The sequence below is a fragment of the Epinephelus lanceolatus genome, chromosome 2, assembly GCF_041903045.1.
Source record: "Epinephelus lanceolatus isolate andai-2023 chromosome 2, ASM4190304v1, whole genome shotgun sequence".
Classification (NCBI taxonomy): domain Eukaryota; kingdom Metazoa; phylum Chordata; class Actinopteri; order Perciformes; family Serranidae; genus Epinephelus; species Epinephelus lanceolatus.
The window spans coordinates 25,501,502-25,515,125 of record NC_135735.1 but is presented as its reverse complement, the minus strand read 5'-3'; the positions used below and the strand labels follow the sequence as shown (position 1 = coordinate 25,515,125).

At 43.4% G+C, this 13,624-nt stretch overlaps 1 protein-coding gene and 1 long non-coding RNA gene across 2 annotated transcripts in view; one reads left to right on the top strand and one right to left on the bottom strand.

The window, feature by feature from the left end:
* The window catches only part of zfhx3b (zinc finger homeobox 3b), a 219,310-nt gene that overhangs the window by 40,660 nt on the left and 165,026 nt on the right, over nucleotides 1–13,624 (top strand). The gene's annotated exons all lie outside the window — the stretch shown is intronic.
* On the bottom strand, nucleotides 1,927–3,326 carry LOC144467316 (uncharacterized). The gene is made up of 2 exons (XR_013493585.1): nucleotides 2,972–3,326; nucleotides 1,927–2,705 (listed from the first exon to the last, which is right to left on the bottom strand). It is a non-coding gene; the product is annotated as an uncharacterized LOC144467316 (long non-coding RNA).

Here is a 13,624-nt window from a genome sequence, read left to right as displayed (position 1 = left end):
GCCTAATTGGTTGATTAGTTCAGGTTGACTGGCCTGTTAATTGAATAGTAATTTAGATTTGATGTGTCTAATGAAGATCCTAATTTATGGCTTGGCACTCATCCAAGGGTTTGTTTTTGAGAGTAGGAATCAAACAAAAACGATGAAAGGAAACAAGGAAATGATTCAGTGTCTCAGCGCTGCTTTGATAGCACATGAATTAACTCTTTGTGTAAGGTGATAACAGTTAAGAGTGTTTATCTCGCTGAAATTAAACTGATGTAGACAATGGTAAGGCACCAATATTAGCACGAACCGTTGAGTGTTTAAAGCTATGCAGCACTTTGGTTATTTGTCCTAATGGGGAAAAAAATGACTTATTTCTTGATATCTTTGATATATCCACATATACTGGCTGTAAATAATAATCACACTCAAGTCAAGATATCAGCTCAAAACAAACAAGAGCATGGCTGAGAGGACTGGCAGCCATATTTAGCATTTACATTATGTTACACTGTGAGCCATTGGCTTGAATTTGCAAGACTTCAGCTGGGTTTATCCAAAGCACAAACTGGTTTAGCACAGCGTAGGTATTGCAGGTAGTGCTGTTCATAAGCATTAATTGTATTGCCACTTGGTTTCTGTTAAGAAAATGAACAGTTCTAGTCCCTCCTTTCACAGTTGAGACACATTTTCATGCAGCTAACTGGGAGCTTCAAACTCCATCAGCATGTTTAGAGTATAAAGGTTTGTCTTTAATAAATGTGCACATTGGTGAATATTTACCCACATCTGATTTGGTTGTTTCATAAATCTGAATCTGATGTCAGACCTGTGACCACTGGCTTTTCTCATATTTTTTTTCTGTCTGTGAACTCTATTTATCCTTCTGCAACTGATAAACTCAACATAGATTACCAGTCAGTGATAATGAGAAAAACAGCCTAGTCACCACAATAAAATATTGGTATTGTACTGCAAACCATTAATTTGTTACATTTGTATGTTTCATATGTATCATATTAACAATTCTACAGTGACATAGTTCAGCTAAGCAAGATGGCTGCCAAACAGCAGACTGCAGCAGACCACTGTTTGAGACTAACAAACAACAAAAGCAATTAGTTTTAACAACATGTCGGCCACCAAACAACCTAAAGTTTTAACGTATCCCCTACAGATGTAACATACAGTGTATATTACCTATATAATGTACAAACTTAACATATAAAACATACAAATGTGACATGGTTTGCAGTACAATGCCAACACCTATTCTGGCATTGAGAAAAATTACTGTTGCTGCACTGAACTCATTATCTATGTGCTGTGTATATTTAACTTAACTTTAATGAAGGCAAGCTTGTACTGTGATGTTTATCTTCCTCTCTACACTTAAAAAACATTCGAGTCTCCCTGATCACCATTACTTGTACTGTACCTGAGCTACATTTGTCTAATGAGTTTAGCTCAAGTAAAGTACGAGAACATGACACTCAAGTGCTGTGTCCCAATTTCACAATTTCTATTAATTTACAATTTATTTGAATGTTTATTTTGGAAAAGTGATGAAATGTGTAAATAGAGCATACATTCATAGATGATACATTCCAAATTTGGCAGATTTTGGCAGTGTGGTGTGTGGATGGTGGTGAGAGAGAATAAATTAATTAAGTCTTTGGAAAACATTGTGCATTCATGTTATTTTCTCCTAATTTGAAAATGTCAGTCGGGTTCCACAGTGTAATTGAGGTCTATTGGTGACCATCTTGCATCATTTCCTGTCATTAGTTTCTTGTATAACAACTGTCACAACAGTATTCTCCTCCACATATACAGTGCATTCTCATTGTATTCGTGTACAATGTGGAACTGGGACACAGCCAAGGATATATACTGCCACACGCACTTAGAGCCATGAGCATTGTGTACCACACAATAATATTTAATTTGTTTCATAGTTTATTTAACAAAACTGTATGTGGGCGCTTCTTGTCCTTGGCACAGAATGTTCATTCTTTTAAATCAACTACATGTTCACAGGAGATTGAACCTGTAGGTTTTAGGCCTTTTATTCTCAGTGTTCCCACACTAGAGCTCCAGCGCATTGTGGGTTTATGAGCATCAAGGTACTCCCCCACAGTTTGGAGAAATACATCTTCCCTCAAATCCACAATTATGCACATGGAAGTCACATTTAAAATCAATCAATGGAAACTTGATTTCCCTTTAGCATTGGGGGGAGGATCCCAGACGCCTTTTGACTACTCCTCCTCCAGCGCAGCGCAGCTTGGGGCCTTGAATCGAACATTCATCGCTGTTTAGTGGTCCAGTCAGTCGTCTGGTCAGTAAAATTCCAACAAAATATAATAAAAATTAAATCCAATCCAACAAACTGTCAGAAAACATCCCAAAGCTAGCTTTATCCACCATTTCAAAACTGCAACAACCTGTTATTTGCCACAGTTTACATCACCATCTTGGAGCTTGAAATCAGTGTTGGATTACACATCCAACTTTGCCTTGATCAGAAATGTTCCCGTTACTTCCTCCATGAATCTTTGTATCCAGGATGCAAGCTACATCTTTCACTGTTTGATTTTCCCAGGAATTTCCGGTTATGAGCACAGTACGTTTCAGGCCTTCTCTGTCCCATGTTGTCACCGAGGCACACTGCAGATCTCTGACACTCCAGCTAGTTCTGTTCAGAGGGAGTTGTTTTTCTAGACAAAACATAAAAAATCAAAATATAAAAGCAAAGCAAGATATTTTTTTGTGTGCAAAACATCTGAATCACCCACCATTTGCCCCCCATCTTCCCTTTGAACCTCATGCAATCATGCACACTTATGCACATGCAACAATGTACCTGACTTGCTACATAGCAGGCCAAACTAGTGCAGGCATTAGCAACCTCAGGTGTGGGGAAGCAACCCCTTTCTTGCACACATACACATTTCTTCGCACTATATCTCCATCTGTCACTTACCCGCATACTTAAAGCAGCAGTCATTAGTCGCCCTCACCCTCCCTCCCTTAATGAGAGCGCAATTACCATAGGGTTCTCCCCAGTCCCAGTGGCCTGGCAGCGTTGTCCGAAAACCTGCCTCCCCACCTGCCTTCAGCTCTGCGTCTGCTTCTCTTTCAGATTCGCTTCTCTTCCCTTGTACCTCTTCTCCCTTTCACTGTGGCTGCAGACTCTCTCTCTTTCTCCATCCTCTCTGCAGCCTCTCTCTTTCGCTCCTCCCATCTCTGAGCTCTAGGCTGCTCTGGGTTTTAGACGGATCACTCTCACAATGGTTGATCAATACAGGTATTGATCCACTGGCAAAATGTTTATAAAATCATTCTGGGCAGCTGCAGTGCAGTGGGGAGGGGAGGCGGGGCGACGAGAGGGCCAGCATGCCATGCCATTCGCCTACAAGGGAACCAGCACGGACCTGATTGGCTGCCTGTCTACCCGCCTTGCCAGGAAGAGGGCTGGCATAGTGTGCGTTTCTTTGTCATTGTTGCTTGGTATACCACAGCTCTCCCTGGCTTACGCCGCTAAACTTTGCAGACCACCAAAGCAGAGTGCAGCAGTTTAACCTTCTCGCCACTCGGTGTTGACTGCTCGCCAAGCAGTGTCACCCGCTCCCTCTCACATCAGCCAAGAAATTAATTTGCATAAATTAGCAAGCTGCAGGCGATCCCAGTCTAATGATCTACTGTCATTTCATTTCCCCTTTCTCCCTTATCTTAGCGGGAAAACACTCTTTCTCCTTAATGCTGCCACCGTGCTTGCCGACCACATATCCACATGCCAGTTGCGGGAAACGGTCACTTCACAACCCTTGCCTTTGTTTCACACACCAACAGACCAACACACAAACACACACCATGGATCCCAGCATGAACAAATATAGGGAAACTCATAGGCTGGCAATGTGCAGAGGAACACCTATCCACAGCATGTCCCTGCTGTACTGTCATGAGGGAAAAGAGAGCAGTCTGGGGACAGGCCTTCCCCCTTGGCTCTCACCCTTGCCTCCCTCTTGACTCTCACACTTTGAAGATTACTGTAAATGAAATGACTCAGCTCCAGTCTTTGCTACTCCATTGTGGGGATCATTAGCAACTTTAGCAGCAGCACACCAACCACAGCAGGCACACTGTTGCTCCACTTGGGAATGCTGCCGACAGGCCGGCCAGCTCAAACACTGGAATAAGAAAGTGCAGCACAACTAGATTCAAGCAGATTCAAGTGACATGGTGTATCAAAGGCTTTGTAATCCAGGGAGGGGCTCTTGCTTATGTCTTGCTGAGTGATGATGTATGAGATGTTTCTTTACACAGAGAAGATAATTGCAGTGTGGAGCACAGTGTGGTGTAACTTTTTCCAGAATCACAACTCTTGTTGAACCAGACTAACATCTGTCAGCCATAAGGCCAGGCAGCCTCTGTGACCTAGAGTCAACCTCACCCCTCTGGGGTGCGTGGCTTTGTCTGTCCCCCTCCCTTTCTGGCACCTACCATAGACTCAGAATCCCAGACACCGGCCCAAACCACAACATCTGAGCCTACCCCAGCCCATCTCCTATTAAAGAACAGTGTTAAGCTAATTATGGGAGATGATCCATATGACAGTAGCTGAGTGTTGCATTCTTTTAATTAGCTGCAGCAGTTGCCTCTGCTTGGCGCATGGTGGAGAGGACCTCCTGGTTTTTCACTAAATTTGTAGCCCCAGAAAAATGATCAGCACACATGTACACACACAGACAGACATGTGTAGGAAGTGTCACTCACACATGCACTGAAGTGTGGTAATTACTCTAACACATCCAGAACTGGCCACAGCCCATTCATTACCATAACATGTTGTAATGAAGTTTAATCCCTCATCATGTTGTCTGTGGTTGGGGAGTGGTGTGTGGCTGTTATCCTCGACTACTCCAGATGTCTTCCAGGCTGTCTCTCTTTCGTGCTGCACTAGACTGGAGACATGACATTCAGTATCCCACCTTTAGTCATTTCCTTCCTTTTCCTTTTCATCTCTGCTTTTTTATCCCCTTGTAAATTCATTTTGACCTCATCCATCTTTGTTTCTTCCCTCCTCCCCTTTCCCATTTTTCACCTTCTGTTCCTTCGTCCACATACCCTCCCATCTCTAAGAGAGTGTGTTATTTATTTCATCTGAATGCAGGGGCTCTTTGGTGCATGCTTCTCACAGTAATCAATTTCAGCTCAGACAGCATAACCAAACAAAGCGCTGCACTCATTTCAGCACTGGCATAGATGTAACCCATCTCTCTCATTTTCTCCCTCCCGCTCCTTCATTGGAAGACATTTTGTTCTCACTCTGATGCCATTATGTCAATCACTGCAGACATGTGGTGATGTGTGAATGCAGCTGCTAAATGAGTCATGGCAAGCAATGATCATTAGAGGTTTTTTTAGCCAGTTTCGTTGCATATGATTGTAGTCTTTAGTCTGTGTGCAAACATGGAAGTTTGTTCTGTTTTGTTCTTAGGATACACAAGACTGTGTGCAGCATGCTGTATCTGTGTATGACTGGATTTGTAAATTCAGCATTTTCAGAATCTCCATATCCTTACTGGGCAACAACATACAGTGTAGACAAGAAGCGGTTTCTCCCATTGCTGTATGAATGAGAAGGACTCGAGCTGCCAGCTCTCCTGTATCCTTTTCTCTGCCAGCCATCCTCTTTGTACAGCAGTTGAGACCACCAGTAAATGCAGCCGCTGGATTGGCCTCTCTCCTTGCTCTGCTTTTATTGATTTCAGCCAGACACAGAGACAGACAGAAAGAAAGGGCCTTTTCAGGAAGAAGTTAAACGGTCAAGTAGCGGGTGGAGGGTGGCTTTCACCACTTTATTGACGAGGTGGAAAAATGTCACTATTATGGAGGCCCTTGCAGCAGATAGCGAGCTGATTGGATGAGTGCCCCCAGGTCAGAGTGGAGCACGTTCCCCCTGCAGCCAAACGAGAGCAAATAAAAGGGCAGAGGAATCCGCTTGAACCGGAGGTGAGGTTTCTCTCCACCAGGCCTCTCTGTAGGCAACATTTCTCTGGGTATGAGGCAAAGTGCTTGGAATTTGGACCGAGTTCTGATCTCTGGTGGACTCCTTCCCTCTGATCTCTCTTCTAAAGGCGTTCTGGGTTTGCAACATTTTATAGCTCTAGGGACTTCCATGGTTTATATGTTACACAAGCCCATGATACATACAGATGTTGGACTGGCGCTACATTGCTGTAGTAAAGGGTGAGAGATGAAGGAATTGATGAGGAATACAGAGATGGAAGGTGGCGATCACACAGATCACACTAGATGCAGCCATTTCAAAGATGACAAGGCAGGCAGAATTTGGCAAAATGGCTGACAGGCCTGAGTATGACATGTATGAGTGCTGTCTCCACACTTCGGCCCCAAAATGAGAATAATTAATGTTTGAACATACACAATGATAACACAAAGCAAAGGACACCAGGCTCACTGTATCATAAGACACTGAGCAGGCGTCACATTTTTGATTGGCCCTGAAGTCAGAGGGCAAAAGTTAATTGATATATGAATGTGAGACAATGAAAGGGAAAAGCATGATGGGATAATTGTAAAAAGAGACATTGAATCTGACTTGCGAGACTCAGAAGGCCTCTGACAGAGATAGGGTTGTGAGTCCTCGCAAATGGCTGAGGGTTCAAACACAAGCCACTCTCGGGCCCTGCCTTCTGACGTCAATCAGTCTAATTAGCCCAGCATATCATCTGGCTGGCCCTTCCTAGCAGCACAAGACAGACCTCTGGAAAGGTCAGCATGCCACAGCAGAGACAGAGCAGTGCTTAATCAGAGGTGAAATGGTTTCTTTTCCAAATTGATTCCAGTTCGGATCAGACAAGAGTGTCTTGTGTTGAGCCACTTAAAGACTTAAGGGAAAGGCGGCAGGCCACTTTTAAGAGGGCTTTTAAAACAAGACATTAACAAATAAAAACTGCTCTTGTGACATCTGGACCAGGGCCCAAAGAGCAGTGGGCCATATGAAAGATCTGTCTGTCTGCCTCTATCTTCATCTCTTTCTGGTCTTTTATTCTGTTCTCTTCTCTCTCTGTATCTTTTTTATCTCCTGTTCTGCATGAGACACAGCACACATTCACATGTGGATGCACACACTCAGATGGACTGAGAAAATTCATGCAAACTCTGCAGGAAACGTTGTCCCTCTGCATAGTAAAAAATTGCAAAATCACTTTTATAATGTTGACACAAAACTACGAAATAAATATTTTGTCTTCTCGCTCACAAAGTAAACTAAGTACCATTAACACTGGACCCCTGAGGCGTTATATCTTTCTACACCCTCTTTAAAACTCTTTTTACAACAGGCTTGTCACAGCCATGTATACATAGAAGGAAACATCTGAGCTCGCCCACACACACACATCTGCACACTGCACATTCACCAACTCCCTTATGCTGAATGCATAATATATGTAATGAAATAATGTTTCCAGTGGGGATGGTTGTGGCTGGGGGATGGAGATGTGTAGTGAATATCAATGTGGCTCCCCCAGACTCCTTGGTTCAATTGGTGTGATGGTGGGGGGTAAATGAATATGTGGGAGTGAGAGAAGCTTTATCCCCTTGCCCAAAGCTACAGTGAGGAGTCCACGCAGATAGAGGAGGGGCTTCTTCACTGGCCCCTCGGTCATTATGAACTTAAGATTTATACATTCCCACAGATGGTGTGTTCACTGTTGTACCCTGCATCCCATGTCAAAGCTGGTACTGAGTGGTAAAATTCAGTCCTTCGGTCTTGGGGGTCCTGACACATCGGACAAATGGTCAGCCATCGATGAGCATCCGTCGCCCTAGTTTTAGCAGCGTGTTCCGCACTGTTGGCACTAGTCAGCCCTTGTTGGGTTTTTCCGGCTGATACAGCATGTTGAATGAATGTCAGGGATGGCAGAACTGGTTGGTGAATGACATCACTTTGATTGGTAGTTCAGCTTTGTGCACGAGAAGAAAACTGGAAGTGAGGAAAGCAAACAAATGGCTAAAGTCAAAAGGGCATAAGACTGAAACAAACTTGTCATTCAAGGTAAGATTATTTTTTTAGCCATTGAGCTCTTTAGCAGAAATGGTTTGTAATTGTTTGTGTTGTTTGTCATTAGTGCACAACAAATTTCATTCGTTCTTTCAACATCAGGTTGTGTTGTTGATGTGCTAACTTCTTCTGGTTTCTCTATTTTGATGCCGAAAACATTGGTCTTGGTCTTCGGATGTAGTTTGTGTGTTGTGTTCATTGCAACCTCTTAGTTGACACAAAGGCCACATGAGGCAGCACAACAGTCGGCCTTTATCACCACTAGCTCCTCGATGGTAGTTTGGTTTCAGTGTAGAAAGGTTTCTATTTTTTCAGACAATGAGTTTTTAAGGAGATGTAGTTTACCTTGACATGTTTCGACTGTCACTGCAGTCTTCTTCAGAAGCGTCATCTGACGTGCGTCATGATGTGTCTTTATCAGCTGGTAGTATCCCGGAGGTGTGACCAGCCTGGCAAATCCGATTTGCCAGGCTGGAGGTGTGACCAGTAGGGTTTGGCTTTAGAATCTTATGGAAGGCGAACACCACTCTCTCGGGTGAAAGTCAATGTTTGCTGGACCCATCCACCATCCCTCCTGCTCGCCCAACTCTGACTTTAGCCACCTAAACTTTCGTCCTTGTCCTTGTCCTAGTTTCTGACGCTGCAAGCCACTGCCCAAGTGCCAGACTTTGACGACTTTGGAGTGAGACCAGGCTCATCTAGGCCTTAAAGAGCAACTCCTGGCTCCTCCCCCATGCTGACAATATGCTTCACTTTTCTTCTAAAAACAATCCAAAGCATGATGCATTTGTGGCACATAGACAGATACACAAGCCAGTGACAGAGCATAGACTCTTCCCCTCATACAGTGGCCTGTCCTACTATACAGCAGACACAAGTTACACAAGTTTAACCTGCTGTAAACTACAGCCTCTGCAGGAAATCTCAATGAAAATCAACGGATAGACAAATTACATTTTCCCCTGTGCCTCACCTTGACTGACTCAACTGAGCTCATCTGTTCCATCTTGTCAGAGTGGAGATGCTGTGTCTCTGTCAGCCGGGGCTTTGATGTTTTAAACATTACCATTAATAATGTTTTCAGCATCAAAATTAATTGCTTTGCTACTGTGTCCTGCTCTCTTCATCCTAAACTGAAGCATGCATAAATCAAGACTAACTACTTTTGTTGAAATTTTGAGGTCAGGAATTTGGGATGAGACCAAACTTGAGTGTGGCCAAGTAGATATAGCTCTGTTTGTGTATCAGTGTGTGTGTGTGTGTGTGTATGTGTGTGTGTGTGTGTGTGTGTGTGTGTGTGTTAGATGTTCATGAATTTAGTAGATGTAGTGTGTTGTAATACTTGTGCTGTTGCTAAAGAACAATAGAGTATGTGAACATAAAGTAGTGTTGTACAGTGCAAAAGTGTCAGTGTGTGAGTTTTGTGTAATGACTGTAGGGGTTTAGGGTACTTTTCCATGACGTCTATTTTAGTCTAATGATGAAATTGAAGCAAAAGATGCTGCATGATCTAGTATGCATGAACTTTTGCCCACATAGCTGGAATGCCATTCAGACATGGCTACACTTTTTTTTTTTCTTTACAACAAAAGTTGAAATATAGGAGCTGTCACTGAGTTAGCTTTGGGATGTCGTTCATTGCAGGATGTGGTGACTTTTGAATTAGTTTGGATTAGACGCTAGAGAAGTATTTTTGTGACTTCCAGATGTTCTGTTATCTATAATTCCCAGCTGTGTTCTGAGAAGTTAAATGAGCTGGAAAGTTTCTGTCCAAGTTCTGTTATACTCATCAAACTCAGGGAAATGTAATTAGTGCCTTTTTGAGATCACATCGCTTAGCAACTCACTCCTAAATAAACAATAAAAAATTGCCTTCCCCTTTTCATTTAGCCACACCTCTAATCTGCCAAGCACCTCCTCTTGAGTGACTTTGGCCCTACCCAGTCTCTGGGGCCCCGCGATGTGAAGACAGGGTGAGGAATGTGTGAAGCATCCAAGGAAACATGAACTGCTATTTTCCCACAAGTATGAAAAAACAGAGGCCATGGCTGTGGAATCTTTCTGACGCAATCAGCTAGTGGGATGGCTGCTGTACAGTTGGGATTTGGACAGGGGCTCAGGTCAGGGTGTTGTTAAAGCTGTAGTCTTAGGACTTAAAGATCTAAGCCGGACCTGGGTGGGTAAGGGATCTGCTGATGAGGGTAAAAACCTGACGAGCAAAACTGGATGGAAAGATAGCGGGAGCTGCTGGATGGCCCCATTTGGGAGTGCTCCATAGTTTCTGCTATTTCATTCTTAACAGGCATCTGTGGGGCAGTCATTAATTGTTTGTTGGCCAAACCATCATTAAAAAAGCAGACAGCAGGGTGGCTTTTACAGAGATGTGAGAGGGAGCAGAGAGCTGAAACAGGAGAGAGGATCACTGAAGAGGCCCCAAGAGGCCCTCGCAGAGACCCAGATGATTACCATGCTACCGTTGCCTCTGTAATTCTTCATAGAATTAAGACACACGGTTGAAAGGAATTCCCAAACACAAAAACAGACCAAACTTCAATGAGTCTCTCTTTCTTTCCTGATCTAATTATCGCTGCCCCCATAATCGCTGTTATATTCATCATAGTGCTCAGTATTTATAGGGTCTGTTTTCATCATAGTAATAATGTCACTCTGGAATTCCCATGCAGAGAGAGAGAGAAGGAGAAAGAGGCAGAGAGACATACATCATAGAGTATATAGAGGAAGCAGCTGGAGATAGGGAGGGCTGCTTTTTGGATCCAGATATCATTTGATGTTAAGGAGGCCACAACAACAGGATTGCTCCACTACCTCCAATGCAAATGTGCCCTTGTTTTGTCTGGACTTTCCCCTGCCTCTCCTCTGTGGAGTCTCCAGATGAACCGGGTTCAGCTCGGCGCTAACCTCTGATCCTTGTCCTGACCTCTACTCCTGGGTCCTGGAGCTGGCACAGAGCCGTCTCACTTTCTGAGACCCTTTGGACCTTGGAAAGCCTACACAAATTTGTTCATCTTTCTCTCTTTCATTCTTTCTTTGTCTGTCTCTGACTTCCTCCACTCTCCTGTTCCCTCTCTCAACTCTCCATCTCGCTCCTTCCCCCCCTCCACCACCAACCCACCCCTATTCCAAGGGAGCCCACTGCCTCCTATTCTCTGCCCCCACAGTGTTGCTCCCAGTATTTGGGTATATATTTAACACCCACATGTGAGGCCTGGTGAATGTGCCTGGGGAATGGAAAGGAAAACAAGCATGCCCTCTCTCCCGGCCCTTTAGTGCTGGTCTGCTATAAATACCTCCGGGTGGCGCGCCAGTTCCAGCACCAGTGGCATGGGAACCTCTCTCCCTCCTCTGGTCCGCTGCTCGGCCACTCAAGTCCAGTCTGGGAAGGCTTTAGCCGGCAGGCTGGCCTGAAGGGTGGGTGCATGGGTAGGTGTGTGCAATGTGGGTGTTGTAGGGGAGAAAAAAGTATGGAGGGTTGTGTATGGTGGTGGTGGTCTTCCTGTGTGTTTTGTCTGCCTCTCTGAGGAACATCCCTGTGTCTTCTCCCTTTCTCCCTCCCTGTCATCTCCCTTTTCAAAAGACTTCATGTATACTGCATTTATGCTGTTTTGCCTTATGAAGATTGTATGAATATGTGCTTTTCAAACTGTTAAAAAAGAGATCCCCTTTTCTTCACTGCGGTGAAGCGTTTGTTATGTTACTCCCCCAAAAATTGATTTAGACTTTTCAAAGGTTTGCTCTTCACAGTGCTGTCTCCCTGTGTCGATGCACGACAGGCTCAGCTCATATTTTCAGAGTTTGAGGTAATAGTTTTAAACTGACAGACTAAACATCTCTCCCCGGCTGTTCCACTTCTACAGAGTAAATAGTTTTATGTGCACAAACACACACACACACACACACACACACACACTGGGTGACTGACTTAGTCTAATGATTATTTCTTTTTGGTTTGTGGCGGTTCATGAGAATTTGCTGCGTTGTAAGTTAAAAGATATGGGCATAGGGCCTCTTAGGACACTTTTTTTAACCTTCTCTGCTTCTGTATTTGAAAATGTAGGTTAGCCGTCATAGTTTTGTACAGTAGGTGCAAGGCAGACAATACCCTTGTGCTGTACGTCTGAGCTACAGGATATTTTTGGTGTTTTTGGCCATTTAAATATATATACAGTGATCAATAAATGCCAATATTGATTTTCACAATAAGCTTTTGTCAGTGTCAGCTTAAAAAAAAAACAAAAGAAAAAAGTGATACTCTACATCAAAGCTTTTTGTTTGGTCATTTAACATACTGAGTCTACAGATTAAATGTCTCTGTTGTTCCTCTCCCCCCTCACACCTCTTAGCATTCTCCCTATGTCTCTTTTTCTCTCCCTCTCTTAATACTCTCCTTTCCTCTCTCCCACCCCTACAAGGCTCACTTGTTATTTTTTCGTACAAGGTCTTGTAATTAAGTTTGACATAAGCACAGGGATTAAATATGCGGTTGAGGAGGGAGAGAAAGGAGCTCTGTTACAATCTCAAGGCCAGCTGTAAAATGGAACCAGATTGCGACACTTGGAGTTGGAAAGTTTGGGAAAGGTGCCGAGACTGGAGCTGTGTTCTACCAACAACGGGATCTGAGTCTTTCTCCCGCGTTAGAGCAGCCAAAAGACTACTGAGTCTCCAGCCAAAAAAGCTAATATTAAAAATCCTTAGGCAGAAGACTAACACTCAGTCCGGTCCAATGATAATTTCTTTTTCAGCTAAAAGTCTGCCATCTCTTCCAGCTAAACATTAACCATTGTCTGTCCAAGATGACTGATAACAGCCAAAATCTTTGCTGCCAAAATACTACTAGAAAGCAGCATACTACCTAGTTAACAGCACATTTACAATCTATGGGAATAATTATTTCCTTTAATAAAAGACAGCTAATGTGTTTGTCAGTTCACACTTGATTCAAACCAGCTGGTAACTTTATAACATAGATAAAAAGCATCATTTCTAAATATGTTTACAGGTCACCAAACTAATCTTATAAGTGAAGACAAACAGAGCAATCACACCCATAACCTCTTACTGATGGTAAGAATGGAAAAGTGATTGTAACTCTAAACCATAGCGCAGCAGGAAAAACCATTTCACATGCTATCACTCAATCACTGACACCAAATATAGAAATATAGGCTAAGATCAGCCCCCAGTGCACCGAGCGTGTCGATAGGATTTTCTTCTGTTCTGAACTCTGAGAGGTCTCACATGGAACTTTGCATTCTTAAATAACTCTGGCAAAACGCTTTAATCTTAATGAGTCTGAACAGCAAATCTCTCATCTGCAGCAAAAAGGATTAGGAATGCAGAAAAAAAAGACTGCCGTTCCACTTTGATGAATTGTGTTTAGAAAATCCCTGGGCATGAAGTTCCCCCAATGAACAAAGCGTTAGGCGAGAACGGATGCTTTTAAACAACACAACTTATCTGAGAAAAACAGAACATGCATTTAAGTGAAAATACAAAAGCAGAGCTGATTCGACTCCTCTGCAA